This window comes from Euprymna scolopes, chromosome 40 (genome assembly GCF_053919585.1).
Source record: "Euprymna scolopes isolate OS-2025 chromosome 40, ASM5391958v1, whole genome shotgun sequence".
NCBI lineage: Eukaryota > Metazoa > Mollusca > Cephalopoda > Sepiida > Sepiolidae > Euprymna > Euprymna scolopes.
This window is the reverse complement of record NC_136521.1, coordinates 60,257,760-60,275,005: the sequence shown is the minus strand read 5'-3', so window position 1 is coordinate 60,275,005 and position 17,246 is coordinate 60,257,760.

The window sequence follows — 17,246 nt, the reverse complement described above, 5'->3', positions numbered from 1 at the left end:
TAATTGCATAGTCATATTCAATGAAATATGACTTATTTATGACAATTCTTTTCTGGCAGATTTTCCACAGGATTTACTGCCGCATTCAATATTCAAGATTTTAGAGTGTGCCATGTGGAGATATTTACACCCTCTATTGCGGTGCATTGTATAATAGGTCTCCTATTGCAGAATGTTACAACGAGGTGTTAGGTGGCTGTATAGCTAAACCCGCACTTGGATATTCGATGGCTCATACTTTTGTTACAGTGTGTATGTTTTCACTTCCGTTTCATTTTTATTCAGTCGAATTTCTCAACCATTCTGCTGATGCAACTATATAAAAGCAAAGTACGTCCAAAGATGGAGTACTGCTGCTACATCTGGACAGGAGCTGCTAAACATAACCTATCCTGCCATGACAGAGTACAAAATAGGCTTCGTAACTTAGTGGAGGATGCCCTTTTCTCTTCCCTGCAACCTCTCTCCCACAGAAGAGACGTTGCGAGCCTGTCTTTGTTTTATCCTTACTTCCACGGCAAGTGCTGGTTTGAACTCCAATCCCTGGTCCCCCCCTCAAAAACACCCGTCTAACTGAATTAACTGTCAAAAATTTTCCCCATTCCTTATCTGTGTCAAAACCAAAACACAGATTCCATGAACAAACTTCTTTCTTAGAACTGCAAGCCTGTGGAACTCTGTTGCATTTGCCTGTTTCCCACCTGACTACAACTTGGATGTCTTCAAGTCCAACGTAAACAAATTCCTGATGAACCGCCCCCTTAAGTGAGACACTTTATCAAATCCCTAATGCAAACGTACTGTACACGCAATAATCCTTATCCACGAGTGGCTTTCTGGGCTTGATAAGTAGGACCACCTTGTAAAAAAAACATAGATATTTTGATAGGCTATTAAAATTCTAGTTAACATCTCAAACACTGTATTTGTAAAAAAAATTGAGTACATAATTCTCTTCTCCCCAATTGACCTTTTAAATATAATTTATTAAACTTACTGCATTTGTCTGTCTGTTCGTCTGTCTCCATATTTTCAAACTCTATCCCTTCCGGAACTAAGAGTCACAAAACGGCGCTAGGGGCCAAAAATGATTGGATTTCTTATGGACCGTTCGTTTTTCGTTTTTAAGGGGTTAAAAATTTAAAAATCTTTATACGTTCTGTACATCTATTTTGGTTTATTTTTAATCAGTTCATATGCGTGTCACGTTGGTACAGTGGTAACGTCACCAGCTTTGAATGCTAGAGTTAGCAACCAAATATAATTTTATACAGTAGAACCTCGGGACGCGGCATTAATTTGTTCCGAGGCTGAGATCGTTGGTTAAATGGCCGTATGGCAGGGCCTAAGATAGACTTTATACAGTAGATATTAAAAATTAGTAACAAAATACAGCACAGTGTATAGTGTACATGTATATCATCTCCTAATATTAAAATAACACCGTAAGGCGGGGCAAATACCTTAACCATTGGGGCGTAAAAACACCGCATTCCGCATCGTAACCTTAAAAAACCTGATTCTTGGGCCACCGTACCCCGGGCCCCTCGTATTCCGGGGTTCCGCTGTACTTTTTAAATAAAGACTCTATAGTAATATATACAAAATCTGGGCATAATAAAATATCATATTTAGGCGTATTTTACGAGTGGGCAACGATGAATATAGCCTGGCGCCCCTCAGCCCTCGTTTATATGTTATAATTTATATATATTTTATGTGATTTCTTCGTCTGACTGGATTTCAGAACTATAATTTAGTAAGGCTGGTAGATTATTCATCTTCATGCTGTTAATTTAGGTAAGAAGAAGGTACTTCATTCCCTATCAACGCCAGTGATGGTTAGTCGTACCGAGAAGATATGTTATTTTTACTATTTCTACAGAGTTTACTTGTAGGGTAAAATATTCTCCTGCCAGGTTTACTGATAAACCCATGTACACAGAGACGTTAGATCCTCGGGTGTGGTGTCTAGTTGGCATATAAATTCTCAAAAGTAATTATTCAAGTTCTCTAAGTATTCATACGAGTGTTTTCTACTAGTATTTTTAAAATTCCAGAGTAATATGCTTCAAATTTGACACATTTTGAAGACGCAGAAGTCTGCTCCTTGTAGAAAAAGATTGACATAGTGCGTAAAATTTTCATCAAATATTACTGCGATCCGAAGTGTTATTTAATTTGTTTTATTAGAACTCGCTTCAGACATGGAATGAGGTATATTGTATAGGGAGCTTACAATGTAACTATATTCAAATATCGAGCCGTGAGCGAAATGAAGTCACGATATTGTTAAAATAAGACTATAAAAAGGACAGAGAACGTTCGAGAAGACGATCATGCGAGACACGTCTGAGAGGTAACAAGAAGTCGTACGTGGCAGGAGGCTACAACGTGCTGGGTAACGTAACAATAAAACAGTTAACGTTACAATAAAAATAGTTAACGTTACAATAAAAACGTTAAGGTTACAATAAAACAGTTACCGTTACAATAAAACGTTTACGTTACAATAAAAACGTTAAGGTTACAATAAAACAGTTAACGTTACAATGAAAAACTTTACGTTACAATAAAACAATGACCCCGAAAATATTTGATTATTAGACTAAGAACATAACTTACTATGCTTGCAGTTATTAAAACGAAGCTACTAGAATTAGGTATACAATATAAAGTTTAATAATAATTTTTCTGCTGGTCTTTGGCTTAGAAATAGTGTACTGAAATGTTGTATTTATTTTTCTACTGATGTCCTTGGTTTAGAAATATTGTACCCTCGTTGTTGGATCTGTCTATAGATTTTCGCTTCGACAGAAACAGCTGTTTGTCTGTCGGACACGCAAGTACTTGTCTCTGTAGATACTGTTAGAGTTCGTACGATAAATCAATATTGATACTCTCTTTATGTTCTTTCGTTACATGTACAAATCGGCTGTAATCGCTAAGTCCTCTTTGTTGTATAAACGAAAAGGTTATTTAATTTAAAAATGAACACGAGACACGTTTATGTTTTTAATACAGATTTATTGACACTTTACACTTAGAAATATCAGTGATAATTATCATCATAGCGCGGTTGAAGAGGGTGGGTCGCAGAACTGTGTGTCAACCTGCATTTTCACTTTGTGTCTCTTCGCCCCTGTTTTCTCTTTGCTCTTTTATTTATATCACTTTGACCAGTTCACCTTTTTCTTGCCAGCTTGTTTATTGTCTTGCAACTCTCTGGGTCATAGTTCCTGTTGATTGACCTGTTTACCTTATTTTCGACATCTTTTGTTTATTGTAATTTTTGCTGGGTTTGGTCTAACCCATTTAATATCGGTTAGCTTTCCAGGCCGATTGGCGTAATATTGACGCAATCCCATGCATCATCGATACAGGTCGTTTTAAATCTCGGGTTTTCTTATTGAGTTCTTTTTGATTGCCCGGATAGAGCTCCGTAATTTTTAGTATACGTATTATTAAAAAGACGCTACGCCTACATTTCGCCTACTTCATAGGATTGGTCAATTTTTGAACATGTAATCTTAAGGTTGAGACATTAGTTTAACCGTTATTTTAGAGTTGCTCCTGGCCTTAATAGATGAAAGACACTCATACAAGTAGTATTTTTTGTGATGAGATGAAAAATCGTAGTCCTTTTAACATCAAGTTTAACATTTTTTTATTTCTACTGCGAGACATCTTTTGTCCTTCTCTTTGAAATATTATTCCCTCGTTGTTTGGTGCCGTCTATAGATTTTCACCTCGACAGAAACAGCTGTTTGTCTGTCAGTCACGCAAGTAGGTGTCTCAGTAGATATTTATAGTTCGTATGATAAACCAATATTAATACTCTCATAATGTTTTTTAACCTATATACATCTAATTTCCTCGTACTCTTATGTGACTGTTGATCTTGACCATTTATTAACCAATAGAGAAAGATACTAATAGTTGTCGCAATATAATCTTTTTTTAACTATTGTTTTTTTTAGTATACGCATTATTAAAAAGCCGCTGCGCCTACACTTATCCGCTCATGGTTTTCGTCCTCGACAGATAGAGCTATTTGATTATCTGTTGCGCCAGTAGTTTGCTCATTTGATGCTAACACAGCTCAAAGGATTGGTCAATGTTCGCACATGTAATCTGAAATTTGAGGCTAGAAAATCATTTGCATTAGTTTAACTGTTATCCTCGAGTGGCTCTTGACCTTCATTAATAATGAGACAATAATACAAGGAGTATTTTTTGTGATTAGATGAAAAAAAGGTAGTCCTGTTAACATCATGTTTAACACTTTTTTATTCCTACTGCGAGGTAACTTTATTTCTCTCTTTAAAATATTATCTTGTTTTTGGTGGCGTTTGTAGATTTCCTCTTTGACAGAAACAGCTGTTTGACTCTTTTTCACGCAAGTAGTTGGCTCAATCGATCTTCGTATATGTCGTATGATCACTTAATAATAAATACTACTATTATATTTCTGCACCGAGTTCCTCCAGTGGCTCTTGGCCTTGGAATATTATTAACCAACAGTAAAACATGCGATTACTTGTAACAGTGCAATCTTTTCAAACCATCAAGTCTGGCACTGATTTCTCTACTGGGACACTGCTCCCGCCTTTCTCTTCAAAATATTGTTCCTTCTTTTTTTTTTCTTTTTTTTTTTTTTAACATTCGCATTAGTAAAACACGCAGCTGTTTTTACCGAAACATTATTTAACGCTAATTGCACGCCCGTGTGATTTTATCGTGTCAAAGCGCAATTGGAGCCTTTTGTGTCATTGAAAGCAGATAGTTTCCTTCGCTCATTTTTTAAACATCGCCAACAACACATTAATCATCACAATGGCTGTTAAGCTGACAATGTTAATAAAAAAAATAAGTTCGCATTGCTTTTAAAATATGCTCGCATAATAGTCTATGAAACAGAAATGAATCATTGGAACATGTAATAGCATTTGAACCCGAGAACTCTTACGAAATTAATCGTGTTAGAATAATTCCAATGTTATTTATGAGGCAAAACAGTCAGGATATTTTATTTGAATTTATTTAGGATTTACTATCAGGGGGGGGGGCAGTCAGCTTTGCCCGGTCGTAAATTACGCTCAAATATGATATTTTAATTTTTCCAGCTTTCGTATATATTATATTTATATTTTTATAGAGTAATGATTTCAAAGTAAAAGTAAAGTAACTAGGTTCCATCAGCTAGAATCAGAACCGACAACATAACTGTAGCATTACAAAGCTGGCGACGTTACCCCTAATGTAACACAGATAGGAACTAATTAAGAATAAACAAAGATGAATGTACAAAAATGTATAACGAGTTTTTTTTTCTAATTGTAACCCCTTTTTGGCCCCTGAAAAACTATTTTAACCGGCTAAAGACTAATAAAGGAACGGTTCATAAAAACATCCAACCATATGAGGCCCCTAGAGCCGCTCTTCGGCTTTTAGTTTCTGAACAGGGATAAAGATTGGAAGTATGGAGGCAGACACACAGGCAGACATAGTAAGTTTTATCAATTAGATTATGTAACTTTTTTTAGGACTCTATTAGAATATAGTTTTATTCATTATGTTTGTTTCTTTGTTCATAATCGCCTGAGCTCCACTCCCTCGTCCCCCCTCGCCAATCTTTCACGAGAAACACCCGTCTGGCTGAAACTACTGTCACTAATTTTCCCCACTTTTTATCTGTGCCTAAATCAAAACGTAGATTCCATGAGCAAAGCTTCTTTATTAGAACTGCACGCCAGTGGAACTCTCTGCTGCTTGCCTGTTTCCCACCTCACTACAACTTGGACGTCTTCCAGTCCAACATAAACAACCTCCTGACAAACCGCCGCCTTAAGTAAGACACTCTATCAAAGCCCCCAATACTAATGATTACTACAATACTATCTCATTGATTACTGTACACGCAATAACACTTATCCCTGAGTGGCCTTCGGGCCTTGATGAATAGGTCACCCCCATGTAAAAAAAAATTAAATGTAAAAAAAAGTGCACTGCTTCAAAAATGAATTTTAACAAGCAGAACCCGTGTAAATGCCAAAGTAGCTGATTTTTAACACTTGATAAATAAAATAAATAATATTTTTTCTTCCGAATATATTTTATATAAATTATTAAAAAAAAACATGATAATTAGCCTGAATTTTTATGAAGATTTATAAAATAAAGAAACTATAATAAAAAAGGGCTTATAAAATGAAAGATCTCAATTCACTTGCATTTTCATAAATTTTTATAATTTTTGAAAAGGAACTATAATAAAAAAAGGTCTTATAAAATGAAAGATCTCAATTCACTTGCATTTTTATAATTTTTTAAATTTTTAAATAGAAACTATAATAAAAAAGGTCTTATAAAATGAAAGATGTCAATTCACTTGCATTTTTATAATTTTTATAATTTTTAAAAAGAAACTATAATAAAAAAGGGTTAATTAAATTAAAGATGTCAATTCACTTGCATTTTTATAAATTTTATATTTTTTAAAAAGAAACTATAATAAAAAGGGCTTATAAAATGAGATGTCAATTCACTTGCATTTTTATAAATTTTTATAATTTTTAAAAAGAAACTATAATAAAAAAGGGCTTATAAAATGAGATGTCAATTTACTTGCATTTTTATAAATTTTTATAATTTTTAAAAAGAAACTATAATAAAAAAGGGCTTATAAAATGAAGGATGTCAATTCACTTGCATTTTCATAAAGTTTTATCATTTTAAAAAAGAAACTATAATAAAACAGGTCTTATAAAATGAAAGATGTCAATTCCCTTGCATTTTTATAATTTTTTAAATTTTTAAATAGAAACTATAATAAAAAAGGTCTTATAAAATGAAAGATGTCAATTCACTTGCATTTTTATAAATTTTTATAATTTTTAAATAGAAACTATAATAAAAAAGGTCTTATAAAATGAAAGATGTCAATTCACTTGCATTCTTATAAATTTTATATTTTTTAAAAAGAAACTATAATAAAAAAGAGCTTATAAAATGAAAGATCTCAATTCACTTGCATTTTTATACATTTTATAATTTTTAAAAAGAAACTATAAAAAGGGCTTATAAAATGAAAGATGTCAATTCACTTGCATTTTCATAAGGTTTTATAATTAAAAAAAAAAAACTATAATAAAAAAGGGCTTATAAAATGAAAGATGTCAATTCCCTTGCATTTTTATAATTTTTTTATAATTTTTAAAAAGAAACTATAATAAAAAGGGCTTATAAAATGAAAGATGTCAATTCACTTGCATTTTCATAAAGTTTTATCATTTTTAAAAAGAAACTATAATAAAAAAGGTCTTATAAAATGAAAAATCTCAATTAACTTGCATTTTTATAAATTTTTATATTTAAAAAAAAAAACTATAATAAAAAGGTCTTATAAAATGAAAGATGTCAATTAATTGCATTTTTATAAATTTTTATAATTTTTAAAAAGAAACTATAATAAAAAAGGGTTAATAAAATGAAAGATGTGAATTCACTTGCATTTTTATAAATTTTATAATTTTTAAAAAGAAACTATAATAAAAAAGGGTTTATAAGATAAAGATGTAAATTTACTTGAATTTTTATAATTTTTTATATTTTTAAAAAGAAACTATAATAAAAAACGTCTTATAAAATGAAAGATGTCAATTTACTTGCATTTTTATGAATTTTTATCATTTTTAAAAAGAAACTATACTAAAAAAGGGCTTATAAAATGAAAGATGTCAATTCCCTTGCATTTTTATAATTTTTTTAATTTTTAAAAAGAAACTATAATAAAAAAGGGTTTATAAAATGAAAGATGTCAATTTTTTATAAATTTTTAATAAAAAAAGACTTAAAGTCTCCTCTCAACATGACTTTAAATTATAAAATAAAATAATTATAAAATAATTATGAAATTCTTCTCAGGTACATTCTATTATAAAAAACCTAGACACCTTAAAAACATGTGGACCAGATCTCATCCCGGCTGTGCTTTTAAAAAATGCTCTGGCGAGGTTGCTCCAGTTCTGTCCAAACTTTACAATAAATGCCTTAACGAATCTTGTTTTCCCGACTGCTGGAAAACCGCCTCTGTGGTACCAGTCTTCAAGAATTCTGGTGAAAGAACTGACCCACTAGATTATCGCCCCATTAGCCTCCTCCCGCTTTTCGCCAAAATATTTGAGTCCTTAGTTAATCAAGCCCTAGTCCAGCGCCTAAAAGCATCTAAACTCCTGACTGACAAACAATATGGATTCAGGCAAGCCCGTTCAACAGCAGATATCTTAACTGTAGTTTCTGAACGTATATACCGTTCATTGGATAAAACAGGGGAGGGTATAGCGGTGGCCCTTGATATATCTAAGGCTTTTGACAGGGTATGGCACGATGGTCTTCTAAGGAAAATTAGATCATATGGAATCACTGGAAGAATACATAATGTAATTTAATCCTTCTTAAGTAATAGAAAAATCAAAGTTGTCCTTGACAGTCGTACATCTAAACAATATGACATAAATGCGGGAGTACCTCAGGGGTCTATCTTTGGACCTCTATTATTCCTGATATTCATAAACGACCTCCCTGATAATATTGTTTCGGAGATGAGTATATTTGCCGATGACACCACTCTCTATAACAGATACGAGCGGAAAACAAATGGACACATATCCAAGGAAATGGCAGAAACACTAGAGGACGACCTCCAATCCGTAGTGGAATGGGGACAAAAATGGTTGGTCACATTCAATGCTGCTAAGACTAAGCTTGTTTCCTTCAATAACTACAAGAAACCTTCTCTACCACCAATAGCAATGCCCAAGAACAAATTGCATGAAAGTACTTCTTTTAAACTCCTCGGCCTAACGTTTACAGAGAATATGAACTGGAATAGATACATTGAGAGCATTGCCAAGGCTGCTGCAAGGAAGGTTGGCTCCCTCTACCGTGCTAGAAAACTACTTACGCCTGCCAGTATCCTATACCTCTATAAGGCAACCATTCGCCCATGTATGGAGTACTGTTGTCACATCTGGGCTGGTGCATCTGCTGCTTGTCTCTCGCTCCTGGACAGGGTTCAAAAAAGAGTCGCCAACCTGATAGGTCCTGAACTGTCATCTAGGCTTCAACCTCTGTCCCATCGACGAGATGTTGCATCCCTCTGCCTGTTCTACAAATACTTTAATGGTGAATGCTCTGACGAACAGCAAACACTTGTACCTTCCCGACGTAACTACCCCCCGACAAACCCGACAAGCTACTAAGTCTCATCCCTTTACAGTAGAGATCCCTAGGTGCAAGAAGGCCTTTTACTCCAATAGTTTCTTCCCCAGAACTGCGGGTCTTTGGAAGTCCCTTCCGGGATTCTGCTTTCCCAACTGCAATGATATGCAGAAGTTCAAGTGTAATGTTAACAAACATCTTTCTACTCTTCTCCCTTCATAATGACCCCGCTAATTAATTCCCTAATAGTAGCCCCCTGCTTCAAAGTGGCACTGTGCCTTGTTTGGGGTGAAAATTGAATAAAAAAAAATAAAAAAATAATTATAAAATAAAATAATTATAAAATTAAATAATGATGAAATAAAATAGTTATAAAATAAAATAATTATAAAATAAAATAATTATCAGCCAATTTGAAACCGTAATTATTAGCCAATTTGAAACCGTAAACAGACAGCCATGATTTGTTTTGAAATTTTTTCAAGAGGAAATGATTTTTATAATTTTCAGCTAATATCGAGAGACATTAAAAATAGGTAAATTCGTTTCTCATTAACGGATGTTGCGATGAATAATGTTATTTTGTGAGATTGGACATGCGGACAAGTAAATTAATGTGTAGAGGTTCCAAACGGATTTATATATTTTTTAATCCCTGCATGATCTTTTGCATGTCATGTATTAAAAAAATTTACACTCTATTACTCTCATTTGCATAATAAATTTTAAAAAATCTATGTCAATAATTAGCTCGATGTTATTAAATATTAGTTGTAACAGAAGCTTTTAACTGGTCTGTTTAGAAACATTATTTAAACTTGATTTAATTTATTTTTTATTAAATTAATATTTAATTTATATTTAATTATTAACAACCGACAACAGTTGGGTGTAAAACCGGAAGTAAGCTTATTTATTTTAATTATGAGAGTTATTTCCCCGGTAAGATATGGGAGTTACTTCGCGTTTGATTTTCATAGATTCATATGCATATGGATGTGTGTTATGCTTCCCTGAATCAACTGTGGTCACTTTTTGTAATAAGTTGGGACATTTGTATATACCTTAAATCGTATATGATTAATAATTAATATATACGACATAATCACGTTAACACCGGTACTTCGTATCGAAGTTAAGCAACGTTGGACCTGGTCAGTACTACAAATGGGTGACCATTTGGGACTTTTATGTGCTGTATGTACTCTCCGCTTATCTCGGCATTGTTTCCAGTCGTCTTGGTGTTCTCCTTCCCACAGGGCTCAAACAGTGTCGATTCAGGAGAGGTGTGGTTGTCGATTGTGCAACCCTTGCCTCAAAATTACACGCGCTACTGCCCCTAAGGTGTATCCTTTGTCTTTCAAGATCGAACGGGAGCATGGATAAGATTAATCGCTCCGCCCGTCCAAATATTTATTATATCAACATTGCTTTCCATCCAAGGTTCCGAAGAGGATGAGACTATCTTATACAAATGTCACGCAAAAGTTATGTATATGCCTTGAAATGTTCTTGTATATGTTTTGTACAGAAATTCATCATATACGTATCGAAAATCAAAACAATCCGATCCAAGAAATATTCTTTCATTCTTATAGAAAAAAAATTACAGGGGGACATTTCTCAGTAACACCGGCAAGGGGAGATAATTCTGAGAAAATCCAGGAAGAAGATTCAATTCTGAGCAAAACATTTTTCTTGAAAAAAAAAAAAAAAGAAACTGAACTGTTTTCATCTGGAAAAGTATTCGCCTACACATTGAATTATCCCTGTTCAAGCCCGAGTGTATCTCGCCATTTTATTTTATTTTATTTTTTAATGAGTTCAAATTATGATAAAAGAAGAGATGTCATTTAAAATTGCCGCAAATCATTTCTTCGTTTGCATATTTTAAAACTAAACATTAATCAGAAGTGATTTTCCAAGGCATTGATTGCAAGAGCCAAATATCAGCTTACGTAACACTTACGGAATTTGACGAATAGCATTATCATTATTATGTTTTTATTTTTATTGTTTTTTTTATTTTTTTTTTTTTTGCGAATTAGTCCACCTGGCAAATTATACCTCATAAGATTTAATAATACAATAGAAGATTGATTCTATGATATAGCATATGCAATCTGCATTAATTAAAATACCATTTTTAAGCGTATTGTACGATTGGGCAAGCCTGGCTTCCAACCAGTAATATATATATATATATATATATATATATATATATATATATATATATATATATATATATACATATATATGTGTGTGTGTGTATATATACATATATATATACATATATATATATATATATATATATATATATATATATATATATATATATATATATATAGTTCAGTTATATTGGAAGGGAAACTTTACAGAGTAAGCTATATCCCTTATACTGGCTAATAAATGTGGACTTTAAGATTGTAGTAAAAAAGATTATAAACCGTTATGTATATGTGTATTTTTTTATTGATTTAATAAATTTATTAACTTATTTATTGCGGACTGTAATCCTCATCTTATCTGTTGCTGTTTCACGACGTTTCGGCCAACGCTTCCTCTGGCCTTCGTCAGGTGGTCACTGCGAAGAGACAGGAGTTCCGAATCTCCTAACTACCTCATCAGCAATTACTGCCTTTCATAGCTGTTGTCAAGTAAGCCTCTGGCCGGCTTTGGATTGTGTTGAAAACGCTATCTTCAAACAATGCTCACCTGATATCACTTTACAAAGGCCAGATGAATAGTTGGGCAAAACGTCGTGAAACAACAACTAAAAAGATTAGGATAATTGTCCCCGATTAAGAAATTAATAGTTATTACTCATCTTAGTAATTAGTAACTGTCAGGCGATCGAAAACTGCTTTTCTAATGCTTATTAAAACCTATGAAATTTTTGGATCTATTAGAAAGAAAAAAACAATGAAGTTTATTATGTTAAAAGCAAAATGGTATTATAAATTTCTATAATTCTTAATAGAATTTTAAGTTTAAAATTTCTCCAAAAATCACCTTTACCCCACTTTTACCAGAATGTAAATAAATCATAAATGTTTTTTTTAAGGTTTTCGAATCAATTAAACTATTTGTTTATGCCTGAATGAAATTTACTATGATTGGCTATGAGAATATGTAAAAATATTAGAATATAATTTACTGATATTATAATAAACTCAAATAATTCCACCTTTTTATCATGAACTCGTACATTTTACATACCGCCGCCAACTTGACTTTTAATGTTACTAGACAGACAAATATATTTTTTTATAATAATTATATTTACAAACGCCATTTATGATGAAATATGTTAATTTTAGCTTTATAATTTTTCCCTCATAATAATATATCAACCAAGCTTTAAATTTTTCCTAATAAAACTTCTTTATTATTCTATTTTTATATCAAATATAATTTTTTGGCATAATATTCCTTGGAGTTAATATCACCTTTAGCCAAATTTTAATTTCAGGATTAAAATCATTTTCCTTTCTAATAAATAATAACCAAGCAGCCACACTATTTTCCGTAAACTAAATCATACCCCATTTTCCCCAATACTTTATTGCATAAATAAAGCTGACAAATACTTTCATGAGAATTTGGTGACCTTAAAAGAGTCGTTTTTGGTAACCCTCTGGGAGGATACAACAATACTCTACGGAAATACATGTCGTCATAGTTATAGTTAATTTAAAAAGAAAAGGAGATAACAAATTTTTGTAAACCGTAACGTATCTTGAAAACATCTCACGTAAAGCCACACTTAATATTATAATTTTCACACCTTGTTTTTTATATATTGATTCTTTAAAGCATTCTTTATGTACTGGTCCACGGAAAATGTACACATTCTAAAAACAAAAATAATAATTTAGTTTTAAAGATTTAAAAGTATGTATATATTAGCGTTTTGTGCAAAAAAAAATGTATTTCTATCTTCATCTTAAAAATAATAATTATTTATAACATATTCGATGAATCTCACACTTCAAAACGCAAAATATAAACAAATTAAACACATTCAAATTTCGGATTTCAATATCCGATATCGAAGGTCCCTTGTGGAATTTTGTGTTGTTTTTTTTCTTTAGTCATTCACCCTCCTCCCATAAAATGAGTGTGTGCTTAATGGATCCCTTAAACGTTAATGAGTCGAACAAGGGACAAATTAGGAAGCGGGTAAGTCCTCAAAAGTATATCGATACAACGAATAAAAAATGTTATATCAATATGAAGTGCATTCTTTACTTATTAATTGATGAACATTTTATATTGATTAGATAATTACCTGACTTTTGGTAGATTTTTAAAGACAGACTCTGTTACAAAAATCAGAAATATTCCATAAAGTTGGCGATCGTTATAAATAATGAGTTCCAATTAATTGAATAACATATTTTACCTGATTTTTGGTAGATTTTAAAAGACAGACTCTGTTACGAAAATCAGAAATACTCCATAAAGTTGGCGATCGTTATGAATAATGAGTTCCAATTAATTAAATAACATATTTTACTGATCAGATGATTCTAAAATATGGAATTCCTTATTCTGTTTTAAATTCTCGATTTCTTTTAAAAATCACTAAATATTTAGCTATAAAGTTTTTATTAAGTTGTACTTCTGAAGCTTACAACTAGTTTTTCTGTGAGTCTCACTCGGCAACCCACGGCGAACGTAGAGAACCGCCGGAATATACCGAGTGAGCAAAAAGAGATGCGAGCGAACAGATGTAAAAATTAGATGAAAAAAAATAAGAAAGGAAAGAGTTGCAACGGAATGGAAAAGAAAGTGCAGCGTAGTATAGACACCTTCAACCTCCCCATGTGAAAAGAGGTTTTCGGAATAACCCCCCCCCCCCGCGAACTACCCATGTTAAGAACAGCTTTCGGAATCAATTCATCAATGATATACAAAATTGCAAACTTTTACCTTCTGTCTAACATCTTTGAAAAGTGTAAATAATGTAGAGATATCTTTCAAGGTGCGAGTAGCTTTTTTAATTCTTTTTTTTTTACTTAAACACCACCATTTATCAAGGTGAAGAGGCCACTCAAGGATAAGGGTTAAAGAGTGTTCAATAGAAATTGGACAATATAGTAACCGTTAGTAATGGAGATTCGGTAAATTTGTTAACTTATATGGAACGGCTCATCAAAAACTTGTTTACGTTAGATTCGCTAGAAAAAGTAAAATCTCCGTTCTGAGAATAACATTCAAGATGGGAGTAGTCATCCGAATAATTCAACCAATGAATAGAAACAACTTTTTGTCATTTAATTGATTCTTTGTTTATATACACGTTCCTCCTGTGGTGCCGGTTACGATTAATGCGTTTAAAATGTGCGTTTTTATTTCGTGAAACAAAAGCGACCTGAAAGCATCAAAACGGTGGGCGTAGTTTTGCAGATATTAAGTATATTCGAGACGCAACAAAGCCAAAATAAGAAGCAAACGGATGCCATCCGGTGGAGACCATTAACGTACAATGATTCTATAATTACACCGCAGGGAATAATGAAAAGTTCTGGAGAGCACATCAACTATATAAGGTAAACTGAAATAATGGAAATAAGTTTTAATAGACAATTTACCGCTTAATATAAATTGAAAAAAAACATATATATAAATAGACAAAGACATGAAAATATATTTGAAAATAGACTTAATGAAATAATAGACAAAATGGCGGAAGACAAACTTCCGGTATGTAATGTTCCATTCTATGTCTTCATCTTAAAGATAAAGAATAAAAGTATAAAACTGCATTCTTGATACGAAGATAATGTAATCAATTCAATATTTTAGTCTCGTAAATAGAGATACGTTTTATTATGAATGCTTATATATATATATATATATATATATATATATATATATATATACATATATACATATATATATACATATATATATGTATATATATGTGCAATATATATATAAGTGTGTGTGAAAGAGATGTATATAGAGAGACAAAGAGGGACGGGTTGTGTGTGGGGGGGTTTAGTGTATCTTAGTTAATACATATGCACACATATATATGTACATGTGTATACAGAAAAGAAGAACTTGAATTTATATTGTCAACGTAGGGATATATAGATGTTCATAAATATAACAAAGCGTTTGTTTAGATATATACGCATAAAGAAAAATGAATATATAAACATTCATATATATATATATATATATATATATATGTGTGTGTGTGTGTGTGAGTGTATGTGTGCGTGTGCGTGTGTACATATACATGTATATGTATGCATATTTACATATAGTCACATACTTCCATTCATTCATTCGGAGAACCATCTACAAGCATACATATATGTATACATGGCAGCTTTCTTACCGTATTTTGCGCCAACTAACAAAAAGTGCTCTTTATATACGTGGATGCCAAAGAACACTTTTAGCTAGTTGGCGCAATTACCCCAAATACGGTGTATATATATATATATATATATATATATATATATATATAAATATATATAAATATATACTAAAATATGTACATGTACAGAGTATATATATAGATATTTATATATGACTATCGGGGGGGTATCCAGTGTTTCCCGAGTGTTTGTAGGTGTGTGTGTGTCTATTGGGTAAATGGAAAGAAAACTCGTTGGCCGGGTGTCCCGGGTGTTTGTTAACAAAAAAAAAAAAAAAGAAGCGTTGAAGCGCAGTTTGAAAATAATAAAGTGTAAAAAGCATGTGCGACGTTTAACGGCATGTGCCCGTTTTTGACGAGTTAACGACGACAACTTTGATTGCGGGACAGTGTTTTATTTACCGCGAGTCTGTTCGCTTCTTTTCTTTTATACAAAAAAAAGCTTAATGCACATTCGGCGATCGAAAATTGTTGAATATTACTCTTTTCAAAGTCGGGCAAATTAAATAGACAGGCGACCCCGGTTGTTAACTCGTAGATATTATCATTTAGGCGCGATATAAAAAATTTTAAGAAGTTGTGAGGCGACCAGTCGGTTCTCGGAAAAAAAAGCCTTTCTTGGGCATACATGAAAACGCATACACACACAAACATTTTCGCTTTTATATTTATAGATTACATAGGCATTTACATTCATATTCATGCATAGACATCACTCTCTCTCTCCTCCTCTCTTTCTTTCTCTCTCTATCTCATTTTCTCTCTCAATATATATATATATATATATATATATATATATATATATATATATAAGTAGGTTGTAGTTTGCTTGAAGCATTGTTGAAGAAAATTATAAGGTAAAATTAAAAGCCAAGAACAATGCGAGATTTTTTTTTATATATATAGAGTAAAATTAAATGCAAACAAAAGAAATAAAGTTCTTTTTTTTGTTGTCTGTTTTTTCTTTTTCACACAAATTTTAACTCTAAACAACAGTAATTTTTTTTTCTGTTGTATTATTATTATTGTATATTGAGATTTATATCACCATTGAATACAACAGAAAAAAAAATTACTGTTGTTTAGAGTTAAAATTTGTGTGAAAAAGAAAAAACAAACAACAAAAAAAAGAACTTTATTTGTTTTGTTTGCATTTAATTTTACTCTATATAAAAAAAAAATCTCTCATTGTTCTTGGCTTTTAATTTTACCTTATAATATATATATATATATATATATATATATATATATATATATATATATATATATATATATATATATATATATAATGGCTTTTACAATGTTTTCCTCTTTTTTGCGACATCATCGCTATTCTCTTTATGGACTGCCCTCTAGAATCACTCCAAGGTTAACTTTATCCAACCACCCGTAGGGAAACAAATGGAGTAAGATCCGTTTCACAAATGGACCGTGCCTATTAATTGCAGGACTTAAAACATACAACCTGCAGTGCAGTGGAGAGGGAAGACGTCTGAGATCGTATAACCCGCTGAGAATACTAAACAATTATATCATGGGAAAGGAAAAGAAGCAGCGAGTCTCCTTATTTCTATATTTTCGTTTCTTCCCCATTTTTGTAAATAAAAACGTCTAGAGCTGGGATCGA